Genomic DNA, 13094 nt, shown 5'->3' on the forward strand with positions numbered 1-13094 from the left:
CTTTGCTACCCATTATTTAGAACGCCTCTGCAGGGCCACATTATCACTAGCTGTTACATTTAGAGCAAAGCAGCCAGAAATCAACTATCTTTGGGATTTCTGTGAAAAAGACTTGTAGCTGGAAGTCATACATAGACTGATGAGTGTTTTACGGTAATGTGCTCTCAAGTTCAATTTCTTAACTCCTCTAGGTGATGCAAAATGATTGATTCTGAAAATAAACACTGAAGAAATAAATTGATTCCTTTGAAGTAAGCAGACCATTAATTCTTGACCTTAAAATCTCTAAAATGTTTTAAAAGGAGTTGACTTAGCAGTTACTGCATTTTATGGAATTCACTCTTCTTTCTTCTTTTGTTAATATATTATCTTACTGGGGCTTATCCACAAGCTTCATTCTAGAAAATTAGGATGGAGCTGGCAATGTGCCATAAAGTTCCCTAATGCCTTACTTTAAACACACATGCGGTCAATGGCTAAAGGCAGAGCGGGAGGAATTAAATCCATGGAAAAGCTCAAGGCCGCCTTCTAGGCCACCTTAGAAAATTATTTTGGCTACAGTTCTAATTTGATCTCATTAGTAAGGCTGATTCCGTCCTACAGCAATCCCCAGGGCACCTGATTCGACCCACCATGGCACTAGCTCCGCACTGGGGCTGTGCACATCCAGACTGACTCAGGGTCAGCTTTAGTCTGCAAAACTGCTCCCGGCTGCCACTGTAGAAGCTCTGGTGTATGGACCTAAACTTCATTCATTCCTTTATACATTTATTTAGTTGATGTTTAGTGGTTGTCTACTCTATGCTGGCAAACCTGCCCCTGACATTTGTCAGGCTCTAGGTGACAGACTAATTGGAGGCTCACATACCATATGTCTAAATTTCAAGTTATAAATCCAACTAACACACTGTTTAATGATATACCTTCACAACAACATGGAAGAACAGGTTCAAATGCAGTTCTAGGGCTCCTTGGAGTTCTGCATGTAGGGATCCTCCCCACCTCCAGCCCTCCAGCCCTCAGCCGGACACCCCCTTTTTTCCCTACCCCCCCACCCCATCTGCCCAGTGTTTTGAGGGGCCTCCGCTGCATGTGTTGCTCCTGGGCCTCCCTCAGGCCTCAAGTCTCGCAGCAGTGGTGTGATCTGCCTTTGAGAAGACGAGGCCCATGCAGGCCTTGGAAGAGGGTTTAAGACCATGTGACCAGGAAATACACAGTTTCTGGGTAACCCCAGTGTAGTCTAGAGGGGAGGTGGTGGGCCCTGGGTGGGCACATCTTTGGCCCTGTGGACTCCTCACTCCATGGGGAGGGCACAGCTGCAGGGGCCCAAGGCACGCCCTCTGGGCATTCGTTCCATGTACAAGGGTCTCAGCTGCCCGGGCTGAGGATAATGCCGTGTGATAAATGTTGGGAGGCAGCAGTGAACACAATTCTTGAGGCTCTTGCCTTAATGAGGGAGACAAAAATTTAAAAAGATGACTGGGGTAAGCCATGTGAAGGCATTGAGCCAGGGGATGAGATGCAGAGCGACTGGTGAATGCTACTTTAGCATGACCAGGGAAGGCCTCATACACTGAGACCCAATGACATGGAAATGCCAAACCGAGGGAACACAGGGAGTGCAAAGGCCTAGTGGGAGAAAAGGGCTGGTTTGTCTGAGGAGGGCTGGTGGCAGTGGGAAGTGAGCTATGTGTGTGGAGGTCAGCAGGGGCCAGGCCATGCAGGGCCTGGAGGAAGGAGAAATGGCCTGAGACGTAGAAAAACGACTTGGGGCTCAGGTACTCTGCTTACTAACTGGCTGAATCTGATCAAAGCTCATCCCCTGGCCTCCGTCCCCTCACCTGTGAACTCTAGATGCCTCATAAGTCTCCCGTCTCCCTCAGAGCACTGCGGGAGGACCAGATGGGATGTTGCCGCTTTAGATCTTGGGCATGAAGTAACTAAGCAGCAAGGAGCAGTGACAAGCTCCCTTGAGCTGTCCCAGGGGCTGTTGCTGGGGAATGATGAATAGTCACAGGGAGTGTCTTGTTGGGCTGTAATGGGGGATTGTTTTTCCAGGCAGACTCAAGGCCACCCCTCCCCTCCACTCCCAGATAGGCTCTGAAGCCCATCTTGTGTTCCCTGTGCCTCGGGAGAGAGCAGAGGATGCCAGCAGGCCATGGAGCTGACACCGTCTGCACAGAGTGGCTCTTCTGCAGCCCCTTTTCCCTGTCAACAAGTAAAACCCAACCTTCCACAGAACAAAAGGCCAGGAGCTTGAGCAACGACTAAAACTCAGCCCCTGGGGCTCTGAACCAAGATGCCTGCTCAGCACAAGGGCAGCAGGGCCGCACCCCACCTCCGAATGCTGACTGGCCAGGACCAGCACTGGGACGGCTTGCCCAACCCCTCCCGGCTAAGGATGCTGCTTAGTCAGAGCAACAAGGGACCGACATTAGATGCACATGTTTCTTTTATGGGCCATTGTCTATACTTTGTCTTGTGAGTCATCTATTATCAGCACAGACTGTGAGTTCCACATTTCCAAAAGATCCTTTTGCCATCTCTACAAGGTCTCAAGTTAAAGAATCCCTTGAGGACGGTGTAACAATAATGATTTCAACCAGAATGATAGCTACTCTTTGCTGACTGCTTACTAAATGCCAGGACCACACGGAGCACTTTAGTCTCACAACCATCATAACAGGGAGACATTCATTATCATCCCATTTTACAGATGAGGAACCAGAACCTTAAAGAGATTGAGTAACTTCCTCAAGGTCATACCTCTGGGATTTGAACCTAAGTTTGCTTGACTCAAAAGTGACACTCTTGGGGCTTCCCTGGTGGCACAGTGGTTGAGAGTCCGCCTGCTGATGCTGGGGACACGGGTTCATGCCCCGGTCTGGGAAGATCCCACATGCCACGGAGCGGCTGGGCCCGTGAGCCATGGCCGCTGAGCCTGCGCGTCCAGAGCCTGTGCTCCGCGACGGGAGAGGCCACAACAGTGAGAGTCCTGAATACCGCAAGAAAAAAAAAAAGTGACACTCTTAATCACAGTACTGTAAAATGGTCATCATCATCAACATCCTAATACATTTTTAGCAGAGTTTTGCACACATTAGGTTATTTACTCTTTACAATAACCCTATGAGGTAGGAATTACTAGTATCCCCATTTTGCAGAAGAGGAAACTGGAGTACAGAAATTTGAAACTTAAGTCTCATTGCTCAGAGATAAGAGAGTTTTTGAAATAAACATCTATCACCTGAGGGGTCAGCTGGGTGAGATGAAACATCTTCTCCAAGGTCACATGACCTGTAAGTGGCAAAGTGGGGATTGAACCTGAGGTTCATCTGTCTCTAGACTTGAGCCGCCTAGACGAGGAGCCCCCAGTCCACATTCCAGTGCTGGAGAGGGAACACCTGGCCAGGGGTGCCAGAGTCATTTTCCTCGGCTCCATCCTCCTGGATGAGCGGCATGTGGCTCGAGCACTTTGGGGAACCCAAAGTTCCGTTATCTTTGCCCAGGCCCTCCTTGTGGACGGAACTTTAAGAAATATCACTGAAGGACAGGTGAGGGGAGAAGAAAGGAAAGCCCAGGAGCTGAATGATAAACTGGATAGTTAGATTTTTTTTTTACATCTTTATTGGATTATAATTGCTTTACAATGGTGTGTTAGTTTCTGCTTTATAACAAAGTGAATCAGCTATACATATACATATGTTCCCATATCTCCTCCCTCTTGCATCTCCCTCCCACTCTCCCTATCCCACCCCTCTAGGTGGTCACAAAGCACCGAGCTGATCTCACTGTGCTATGTGGCTGCTTCCCACTAGCTATCTATTTTATGTTTGGTAGTGTATATATGTCCATGCCTCTCTCTAGCTTTGTCACAGCTTACCCTTCCCCCTCCCCATATCCTCAAGTCCATTCTCTAGTAGGTCTGTGTCTTTATTCCTGTCTTACCCCTAGGTTCTTCATGACATTTTTTTTTCTCTTTGATTCCATATATATGTGTTAGCATACAGTATTTGTTTTTCTCTTTCTGACTTACTTCACTCTGTATGACAGACTCTAGGTCCATCCACCTCATTACAAATAGCTCAATTTTGTTTCTTTTTATGGCTGAGTAATATTCCATTGTATATATGTGCCACATCTTCTTTATCCATTAGATTTTGACTGTCAGAATTGACGCTACTTGAGAACCACCTGGCGAGAGCCTCCTGCTGGTTATAATACTGAACTGAAAGTTGGACGGAAAGTAAAATGGCTAATTTTAACTCAATTCCAGTGTTTGGGCGCAACCATCTTCTAAAAAATATGTATTTTCCAAAGGGAAGGGACAAACGTAGCATTTTTTCCCCCAACAAATTTGAATAATTTAGAAAGTGCAACTGAAGATTTTGGTGCATCAATAATAGGAACAATAATGCTGTTCCACTTTGCCTTACAGTGACGGTCATAATGAAAGGCGTGGGGGTGGATAGAGACCACTTGTTCATGTCCTTAATGCCATAGGCTTAGATTAAGTGTTTACCCGATATGGCAACCCGAGTTAGGCAGTAAAAACCGATGTCCGCATGGCTTTATATTCCAGTGGAGGAGTAGACATCAACCAAGCAGTACACAAGTAACTTTCAAATTTTGAAGAATCATAAGAGCTAGAAGGGACACGTGAGTCTCTGAGGGGGACCTTACACAGAATGGAGGGCCAGGAATGACACTCTGGTGAGATGAAGGAATAAAGGGAATTAGCAAGAGGTGGGAGGTAGGGGAAGGGTGCAAGCAGGCTGGGGCCATGTTTGCAGACTCCCTGAGAAAAGAAGTTGGGGTGTGGAGGGCACAGAGAAGGCTGGTGTGGCCAGAATGAAGGGAGCAGGGAGGCAAAGGCCTGGAGTTAAGTAAGAGCCGTGGAAGGCAGGTTAAAAATTTTAAATTTAAGTCTAATAGTAAACCCGGAAGTGCAGAGATGTGTTATCAGCAGGATCAGTCCCAGGCAAAGGCAAAGCAGGAGAGATTTGGAGAGACTGGGATGTCTCCATTGCTCTTTCCTCAAACTTCCCCTCCGCCCAGTGTCTGAAATTCCACTGTTAAGCACAATCCATTTACCCGCTCCCACAATTTCCTGTTGAAATTCAGAAAATACCCCGGTACTCGTGGGAATGAGGGAGGACTGCCAGTACTGAAGCAAGTGTAGCTGTGATTGAGGGATTTGAGAGCAGGCCCTGTGGTGCTTGGAGAAAGCGGGGTGGCACCGGATGTCTGAGTGAGGTGTCGCAGAGGGAACAGCAAGGGAGGGCGCAGGGCTCTGGGCCCATTGTATTCCCCAGGGCAGCCTTGACTGACAGCTGCACTCATTGCGGGTTACAGGGCTAATCCATTTATCCATAGGGCTGAACTGATAATGTTTGGGCAGCTAAAGGTTTTATGACTAAAGACTTCCAAGGTGAAGGCAACCAATTAGGAAATATGACCGAAAACCCCTGGAAGCATATTCTATCGCCCTCTTTGTGAGCTCGGATGTGTGTGGGTCACAAGTCTGTGCCAGAGCCCTGCTCTCAGCACTGCGTGAAACCCCCGCCCAGCCCCCATCTCACTCCAGCTCTCACCTGCCTCTCCCCGGGGGTCTTTTGGTGGAACTTCTCTCCCTTCCTGCTCCTCAAAGCCTCAAGCTCTGCCCTGAAACCACTGCCAGTCCTGTCTAAAAGTCTTTATTTGCAACAAACCCTTTTTAACCCCAAATGCATAGATTCCTCTGTGCACTCCGTGGCACTAAAGTGTCATTCATCCATTCGCTCATTTATTCAAACAAATAGCACTCATTAAATGCCCCTGTATCTGCTAAAACAACACCCACCGCAGGACCCACTGATTTCACTCCTGGGTATTTATTCAAGAGGACTGAGTGCCATGTGTTTACAAAAAACATACTATGTGAATGTGTATAGCAGCTTTCTTCATAACTGCCCCAAATTGGAAACCAACTCAAACGGCCATCAAGGTGAACAGACACACAAATTGTATATTCCCACAGTGGAGTACCACTCAGCAAGGAAAAGGAACAAACCACTGGTACACCCAACAACGAGGATGAAACTCAGAGACATCATGTTGAGCAAAACAATTCAGATACTAAAGAGGACCTACAGTATGGTTCTATGTACTATAAGAAGTTCAAAAACAGGCAAAACACACCTGTGGTGTTCAAAGTCAGAATGCTGGTTACCTTTGGGGGAGGAGGTTACTGCCTGGGAAGGGGCATGGGGAGGTCTTTTGGGGTGATGTAATTTTGTTTTTTTACATCTTTATTATAATCGCTTTACAAAGTTGTGTTCATTTCTGCTCTACAACAAAGTGAATCTGCTATATGTATACATATATCCCCATATCCCCTCCGTCTTGCATCTCCCTCCCATCCTCCCTATCCCACTCCTCTAGGTTGTCACAAAGCACTGAGCTGATCTCCCTGTGCTACACAGCGGCTTCCCACTTGCTATCTATTTTACACATGGTAGTGTATGTATGTTAATGCTACTCTCCTAATTCATCCCAGCCTCCCCTTCCTTTGTGGGAGTAGGTCACTGGCTGGGAAGGGGCATGGGAAGCCTTTTGGGGTGATGTAATTAAAAAAAAATCTTGACCTAGGTAGTGGTTACATCGGTGTGTACCTACATAAAAATCCATCCGGCTGTACACATGTTCTGTACACTTTACTGTAGATAAGTTATATCTCAGTTTTATTAAAATGTCTGCTAGCAGGGCTCTGTGCTGAGCTGGCCCAGCTATTCCAGGCTAACATGGCTGAGAAGAGTCAGTGGCCTGAATGCGGTTTTGGAGAGGCCCTTCCCAGAGGGTCCCTCAGGGAAGTGGGCAAGTCCTTGAGTGGCAGTGCTCACTCAGGGGCTCGGGATACTCGAGGGAGAGTTGTTGAGATAAAAAGAAGATGCTTCTGGTGGTCACTGCTGAGGGCCTATGGGGAAAACCGATCCAGTGTGGAATGGAGCGGGGGCCTGGGAGGACCCTGAGGCAGAAAAGAACCTATTTCATCTGTGGTCAATGACATGGGAGCCGGCAGGACCTTCGCAGCCAAGGACACGCCAGAAGGCAACTACCCCGGAACTGAGATGAATGGCGTGTACCAGGAAGGGGACACGTGGAGGAGCAAACAGCAAAAAGCATGTTCTTCTTATTCTGAATGTGTACAGACATGATTTCATGTAAGTCTCGTAACTGTATGACATAGGATATATTAACCCCACTTTCCAAACAGGAAGCTGAGAACTAGGAGACTTCACATGATAAGCCGAAGGGCACCCAGCTGGTAAGTGCAGCATTCAGCTCAGGGCTGTGAGACCCAAGACCTGCACCCCAATGCCAGTTAAGTGTGTAACCAGTTTAGTGATTGGTTATTCAACCTGTGCGGGTGCATACGTGAAATGGCTTTATTTTCCCAATGTCTGTTCCCATCTATGCTCTGCTGCCAGATCAAGGGCTTCCTTAATACCACCTCAGTCCAACTCTATAAATCTGCATCATTTCAGTCATTAACATGATGTGACCCAGTTATCACTCAGTCCTGTTCATTTGAAAACTCCACCCTCACACTTGATTCAAATCTTTCCTCCTTTCCTGAGTCCAGGGCTGCCTTGTGGCTGTAGGATCCTGCGGTGGCGGCAGTAGGTGATCCACTCCCTTCGCCACTCACCTCTTTCTCCTGTGCTTTGTAGAGGAGGGAAGCCATTTCCTTAAGCAAGAGGTGCATGGAGGTTTGGTCCCCTTTCCGAAGGCTGTCACCACGGATCCAGTTCTACTGTCAGCAGCCCCTTGCTCCCAACGCACTTGATCAACCCATGGCTTTGGTGGCACCTGGGAGACACACCTCCCCCCCATGCTCCTCAGCTGTGTAGACCGCCATGCTCCAAGCTCAGCAATCTGGTACCCCTGCAGCTCCAGTCTCCTCTTCCTTCCCTAGCCTCCCAAACTGGGGCCTGAGGGCTTGGATCAGATCTTTCTTGTCCCCACCATCCCATCTACCATGCCACCTCTCCCCAGTGCTCTTTGCCCAATCTGCAAGCACTTGGGCAGGCTGGGGGCCCAGCAACCAAGACAGTCAGTTTTTCCTCCTGGAATAATGCCCAAACTTTATGAGAAAGTGTTTGGGGGACCTCCTTTCTTTTTTTTTTTTTTTTTTTTTTTTTTTTGCGGTACGCGGACCTCTCACTGCTGTGGCCTCTCCCATTGCGGAGCACAGGCTCCGGACTGCAGGCTCAGCGGCCATGGCTCACGGGCGCAGCCGCTCCGTGGCATGTGGGATCTTCCCGGACCAGGGCACAAACCCGTGTCCCCTGCATCGGTAGGCGGACTCCCAATCACTGCGCCACCAGGGAAGCCCGGAACCTCCTTTCTTAACTTCAGTTTTTAACCAGAAGTCCCTAAGGAACGGTAACGAACCAGTAGCCACTCTCTTTGCCATCTAGGCTGGGGAGGAAAAATGGCTTATCCTCATGAACGCTAGCCTCCCTCCTCCTCCTCACTCTCAGTCTTCTCTGCTCTCTCCAGGATGAAAGCCCCAAAGCCAGGGCAGCCACTGGGCGTGTCTCCTGCCTAGAAGGAGGCCTTCTTTAAACTAAGTCCTGGAGAATTTAGTAATTTTGTTATCAGCAATGCCTCTACCCACCTGAGAGGTTATCTCTGAACTCTTAGGTAACCTCCAGGGGCAGGAAAACAGTTCAGTCCAAACCAGCTCATAGTCACAAGTTTGCTACTGAAAGCCTTCTACGTGGGAGCCCACATTCCTATCTGAGGTAAGGGAAGCGGTTTGTTTCCTCTTAATTCGCTGTTCATCATGCTGCATTGCTTAGGAAAGATCAGCGCTCCAGGAGATACATCCTGGCAGAAACGCCGCCTCTCCAGCCTCCTGCATCTCGGAGTCCAGCGATGGCTGGTGAAAGAACTCTGCACCTCCAGACAACACACATCTGCGAAAAGCACCAGAGATGCGTCGCTGTACCGTAGAAATATTGATTCTTTCTAGTGAGTGACCGATTATTTGAGGTGCTTTAGAGTGTCAATAATAGGAATTGTTGTCCAGTCTTGTTTTCCAAGTGTGTTGTGTGTACAGAGGGAAAAACTTCCATGGACTACTTGTTGCAATATGTTAAGCTCTGTCTCAGGGATAGAGCCATCACAGGATCCAGGGCAAATTTCTAGCTTCATGATTCCCCCAATGAAAAGGGGAAATAACCCTCAGGACATTATTTTGAATGTCTCTAGTGGGATAGGAACTGTCTGAATCTCTTGGTTCCCTTGTGTGTAGTGATCAGAAGGGGACCATCCATGAGGGTCCACAGACCTGGGGCTAGAGCACAGAACATCTCCCTCTGAATCTCATTGCCAAAACTAGAACGGTGCAGTTGAGCCAGAAAAGAAATTAGGTCAAAGCAACCATATGGGGGCTCTAGAGAAGAGGAGAGAACTATGTATTAAAGCTGGGATTGAGCCAGGCATCTGGGAGACAAAGACGAATGAGTTTGGGAGGAAATGGAGGAAAGATCCTAAACTGTGCTATCCAACATGGTGGCCACTAGCCACCTGTGGCTATTTAAATTTAAATTTGTTAAAAAAAAAATTCAGTTCCTCAGTTACATTAGCCACATTGTAAGTGCTGCATGTAGCACAGATTCTGGAACATTTACAACATCATAGAAAGTTCTATTGGGCGGTACTGACTCTAGAACAACTATCTATATCAGCTTGTGTCATGAACCAGCCTTAGCATGATGGGATTCGGGGGTAGGGGGTGGAAGGGGGGCATGGAGATGGCCAGCTGAAGATAAAGGATCAAGAGGGGATTCGATTTTCCAAAACAAGCCAGAGCCATTTGGAGTCAAGTCATACAGTGGATCCAGTGCACTCATGCTCGACACATTTTTGTTGAATTAATGAGTAAGTGAGCTGGGCAGCATTCGTTGGTGGGGGCAGAGGGTGGGGAAGAAGACAGAAGGCATCTACAAAATAGAAGAGCTAAATTTTCTTGTGTTAGCTGCTCATTAACTAAATGAGAGACATTCTAAAAATGGAATTTCAGAGATGCTCTGAGTACTGTCAGCAAGACTGGAATAAGTATAAAGCCTCTCGAGGTAACTGCTTTGAAAGGGACCACATTCAACTAGCACATTGTGTGACTGTGATTAAGAGCCCTAGCCACTCTCGGCTTCAGTTTCCTCAACTGTGAAACAAAGACTCAAGGCCAAAGACCGGCTCTTTCTGTGTGTCTACGATTTGGATATATAAACTCCATTATTATCTTTATTAAAAGAGCTTTCTTGTCAGACCTCAGAGTTGCCATGAAAACTGAAAAAAATCAGGGAGAGCAAGTAGACTTCATTTCACGAGCCAGGTTTGAGTAACTGGTAGTACTCACTTGGAAAACTCTGTGGGGAAGAGTTTCAAGGCTACCTCCAAGCTTGTTTGATTAGCAATGTCTGCCACGGGGATGGAGCCGTGGAGCACACACTGACACCTGCCGTCCAGGGTTTATGGACTGCCCAGCCCAACACCCATTCTAAGCACTTCGCACTTACTCCCCTCCCCAGGTATATAAATACTGGAAAATTTAAACACTTGCTTTCCCAGCCTTCCTTGCAGTTAGGGGTGGCCTGTAATACAGTTCCTGTCTGGATATGTGTTTGCAGCTATGGCAGCCATTTTGTGACCAGGAGACAGTGTGAGAGAATTACAGAGAAGCTGCCTCTGACCTTGTGGAGCTGCTAAGCCACTGCCAGCAGCTGCCTATCTCAAGCTGCCTCTGACCTTGTGGAGCTGCTAAGCCACTGCCAGCAGCTGCCTATCTCCAGACACCTTGTCAGGTGAGAAAAATACCCTCATATTCATTTCAGGTCTCAAAGCTTGGATTTCTGTTACTTCCAGCTGAACACTTCTCTAATGCATCCCGGATATCACATCCGCCTTTCCAGGAGCAAATACAAATTGTCTTTGCTAAATTTTCAGTACTCTTCTTTCTCATTCAACTTCCTACCATTGAGGGGTGTTGCCCTGCCCTTCTGTGAGATTTTGAATTTATGACACTGGTTGCTGAAGCCCCAGAGACTTACTCCTTCATCCACAATACTCTGTGAGTATTAAAAGCCTGAGTGATGGAGAGAACACTGATGAGAATGTCAGGAGATGCAAATTCCAGCACCAGTACTGCCAGTACTCACTGTGTGTACACAGGCAAGTCACTCGGTCATTCTGGACCTCAACTGCACATCTGAAAAAAAAGAACTGGATTAGGAAATCTCCAAGGTCTCTTTTAGCTGTAACTCCTGTGGATGCTGATGGGAATGGATACAGACGTTTTTCTTTTCCCCCCTTTGTTTTAAGCTGATCCTTGGGTATCTGATGTATTTTGACATCAGTAAACTCCAATAAATACATGTTGTCAGAATTCATTCTTGTTGGTGAAGTATAGCTCTTTCTTCATGTGGAGGTAATAGTTTTTTGGCTAAGAATAACCCAAGAGTCTTGGGATGAGACAATCCTTGGATCAGACACAGGGCTCCATCTCAGAACCGCAATCCGGACACATCTGTTTGCTTCTGTTCTGCCCTTTGCCTGCCTCACATTGGATATGTAAGTTATCCTACAACTTGGATTTGGGAACCTCACCTGTGTTTTGATTTCTGCACACCAGACTTGTCCTGCTGCCTTCCACCAACTCCTTCCCCATTTCTTTTCGTCTCTGATTAACCCCTTCCCTTAGTGCTCAACAAGTCTCCACCTGAAATCTGTAGGGTGCGCCCTGCTCTAACCACAGGCCCCAGTGACAGAAGGAAACAACACTATTGCCCACATACAGAGGCTGAGCTCTGTGTCTGTAAATGCTCCCTCAGCTTTTCCCCTTATCCTCAGTATTAGGAGCTCCAGTCTCCTTGTTATCATGCACAAGCACCAGCATGCCAGTAATGTCAGTTTTCTCCCTACCCAGGTTCTCAGAGGTGGCTAGACACATGCGGTCTGATCCATTAAGTAGCTGCCTTGTAAACATGCAGCAAGCCGAAGAAAGGCCTTTTAATCGTGCTTCCTGTGGACTTTGAAATTCAAGTTCTATTAGACACACAAATGATCCCAGCAATATGATCATATTTCTATAGCAACCTCCTCAGGCTTATGGAAGGCAAGCACACAGGCCCCTCGGTTCCACCTCTGAGGTGTGGGGTCGGGTGCTTATCTCCTGACATTTAAACACATCAACTGTCCCCAAGCATGTTTCAGTTTGCTCATTTGCTACTAACCAAGAAAGAGAACTAAGCTTAGGAAATCATAGGCGAATGGCCATAATGCATAATCCAATATATCCTGGTAACAAATTCATTTAGGTGATCATAAGTCTACTTGGCAGTCAAAGGATCACAGACTTTGAGTGGGAGATTTCCCATTTTTCCTGGGGAGTGTATAGGAGATCTTCCCTCAGAATTAGATTTACAGCATGCTCTTTTATACGTGTGTACTTTTTTTTTTTTGCAGTACGCGGGCCTCTCACTGTTGTGGCCTCTCCCATTGCGGAGCACAGTCTCTGGACGTACAGGCCCAGTGGCCATGGCTCACGGGCCCAGCCGCTCCGCGGCATGTGGGATCTTCCCAGACCGGGGCACAAACCCGTGTCCCCTGCATCACCAGGCGGACTCTCAACCATTGCGCCACCAGGGAAGCCCTATGCATGTGTACTTTTAACTCTGATCTCTTGCATGTTGTGGCTCTGATAATTTATATTTTCATCATATTGCCGGTTTTTTTCAGGGCTAACATTTCCCTGTAGTAGCCCTGCTCACTATAACCCATTTCCCAGGATAAAAGCCGTATATGTACAGTTATATATAATATACAATTGTATGTGTATATTGTATATCTATATATGTAAATGTTCAATAACAGGTTAGTAAATATTTATCGCAGATGTTGGTTAACATTTCAGAATATAATGTAAACTCCCACATTAACTCAAACACAAAGTAATTAGCTTTCCTTTAGCTTGGATTAGCTAAATCAATCTTGAAGAATAGAAAATAAAAGTGGAAGGAGTTCATTCACACTTGAATGGGTCCACC

The sequence above is a fragment of the Hyperoodon ampullatus genome (assembly GCF_949752795.1).
Source record: "Hyperoodon ampullatus genome assembly, chromosome: 5".
Taxonomy (NCBI): domain Eukaryota; kingdom Metazoa; phylum Chordata; class Mammalia; order Artiodactyla; family Ziphiidae; genus Hyperoodon; species Hyperoodon ampullatus.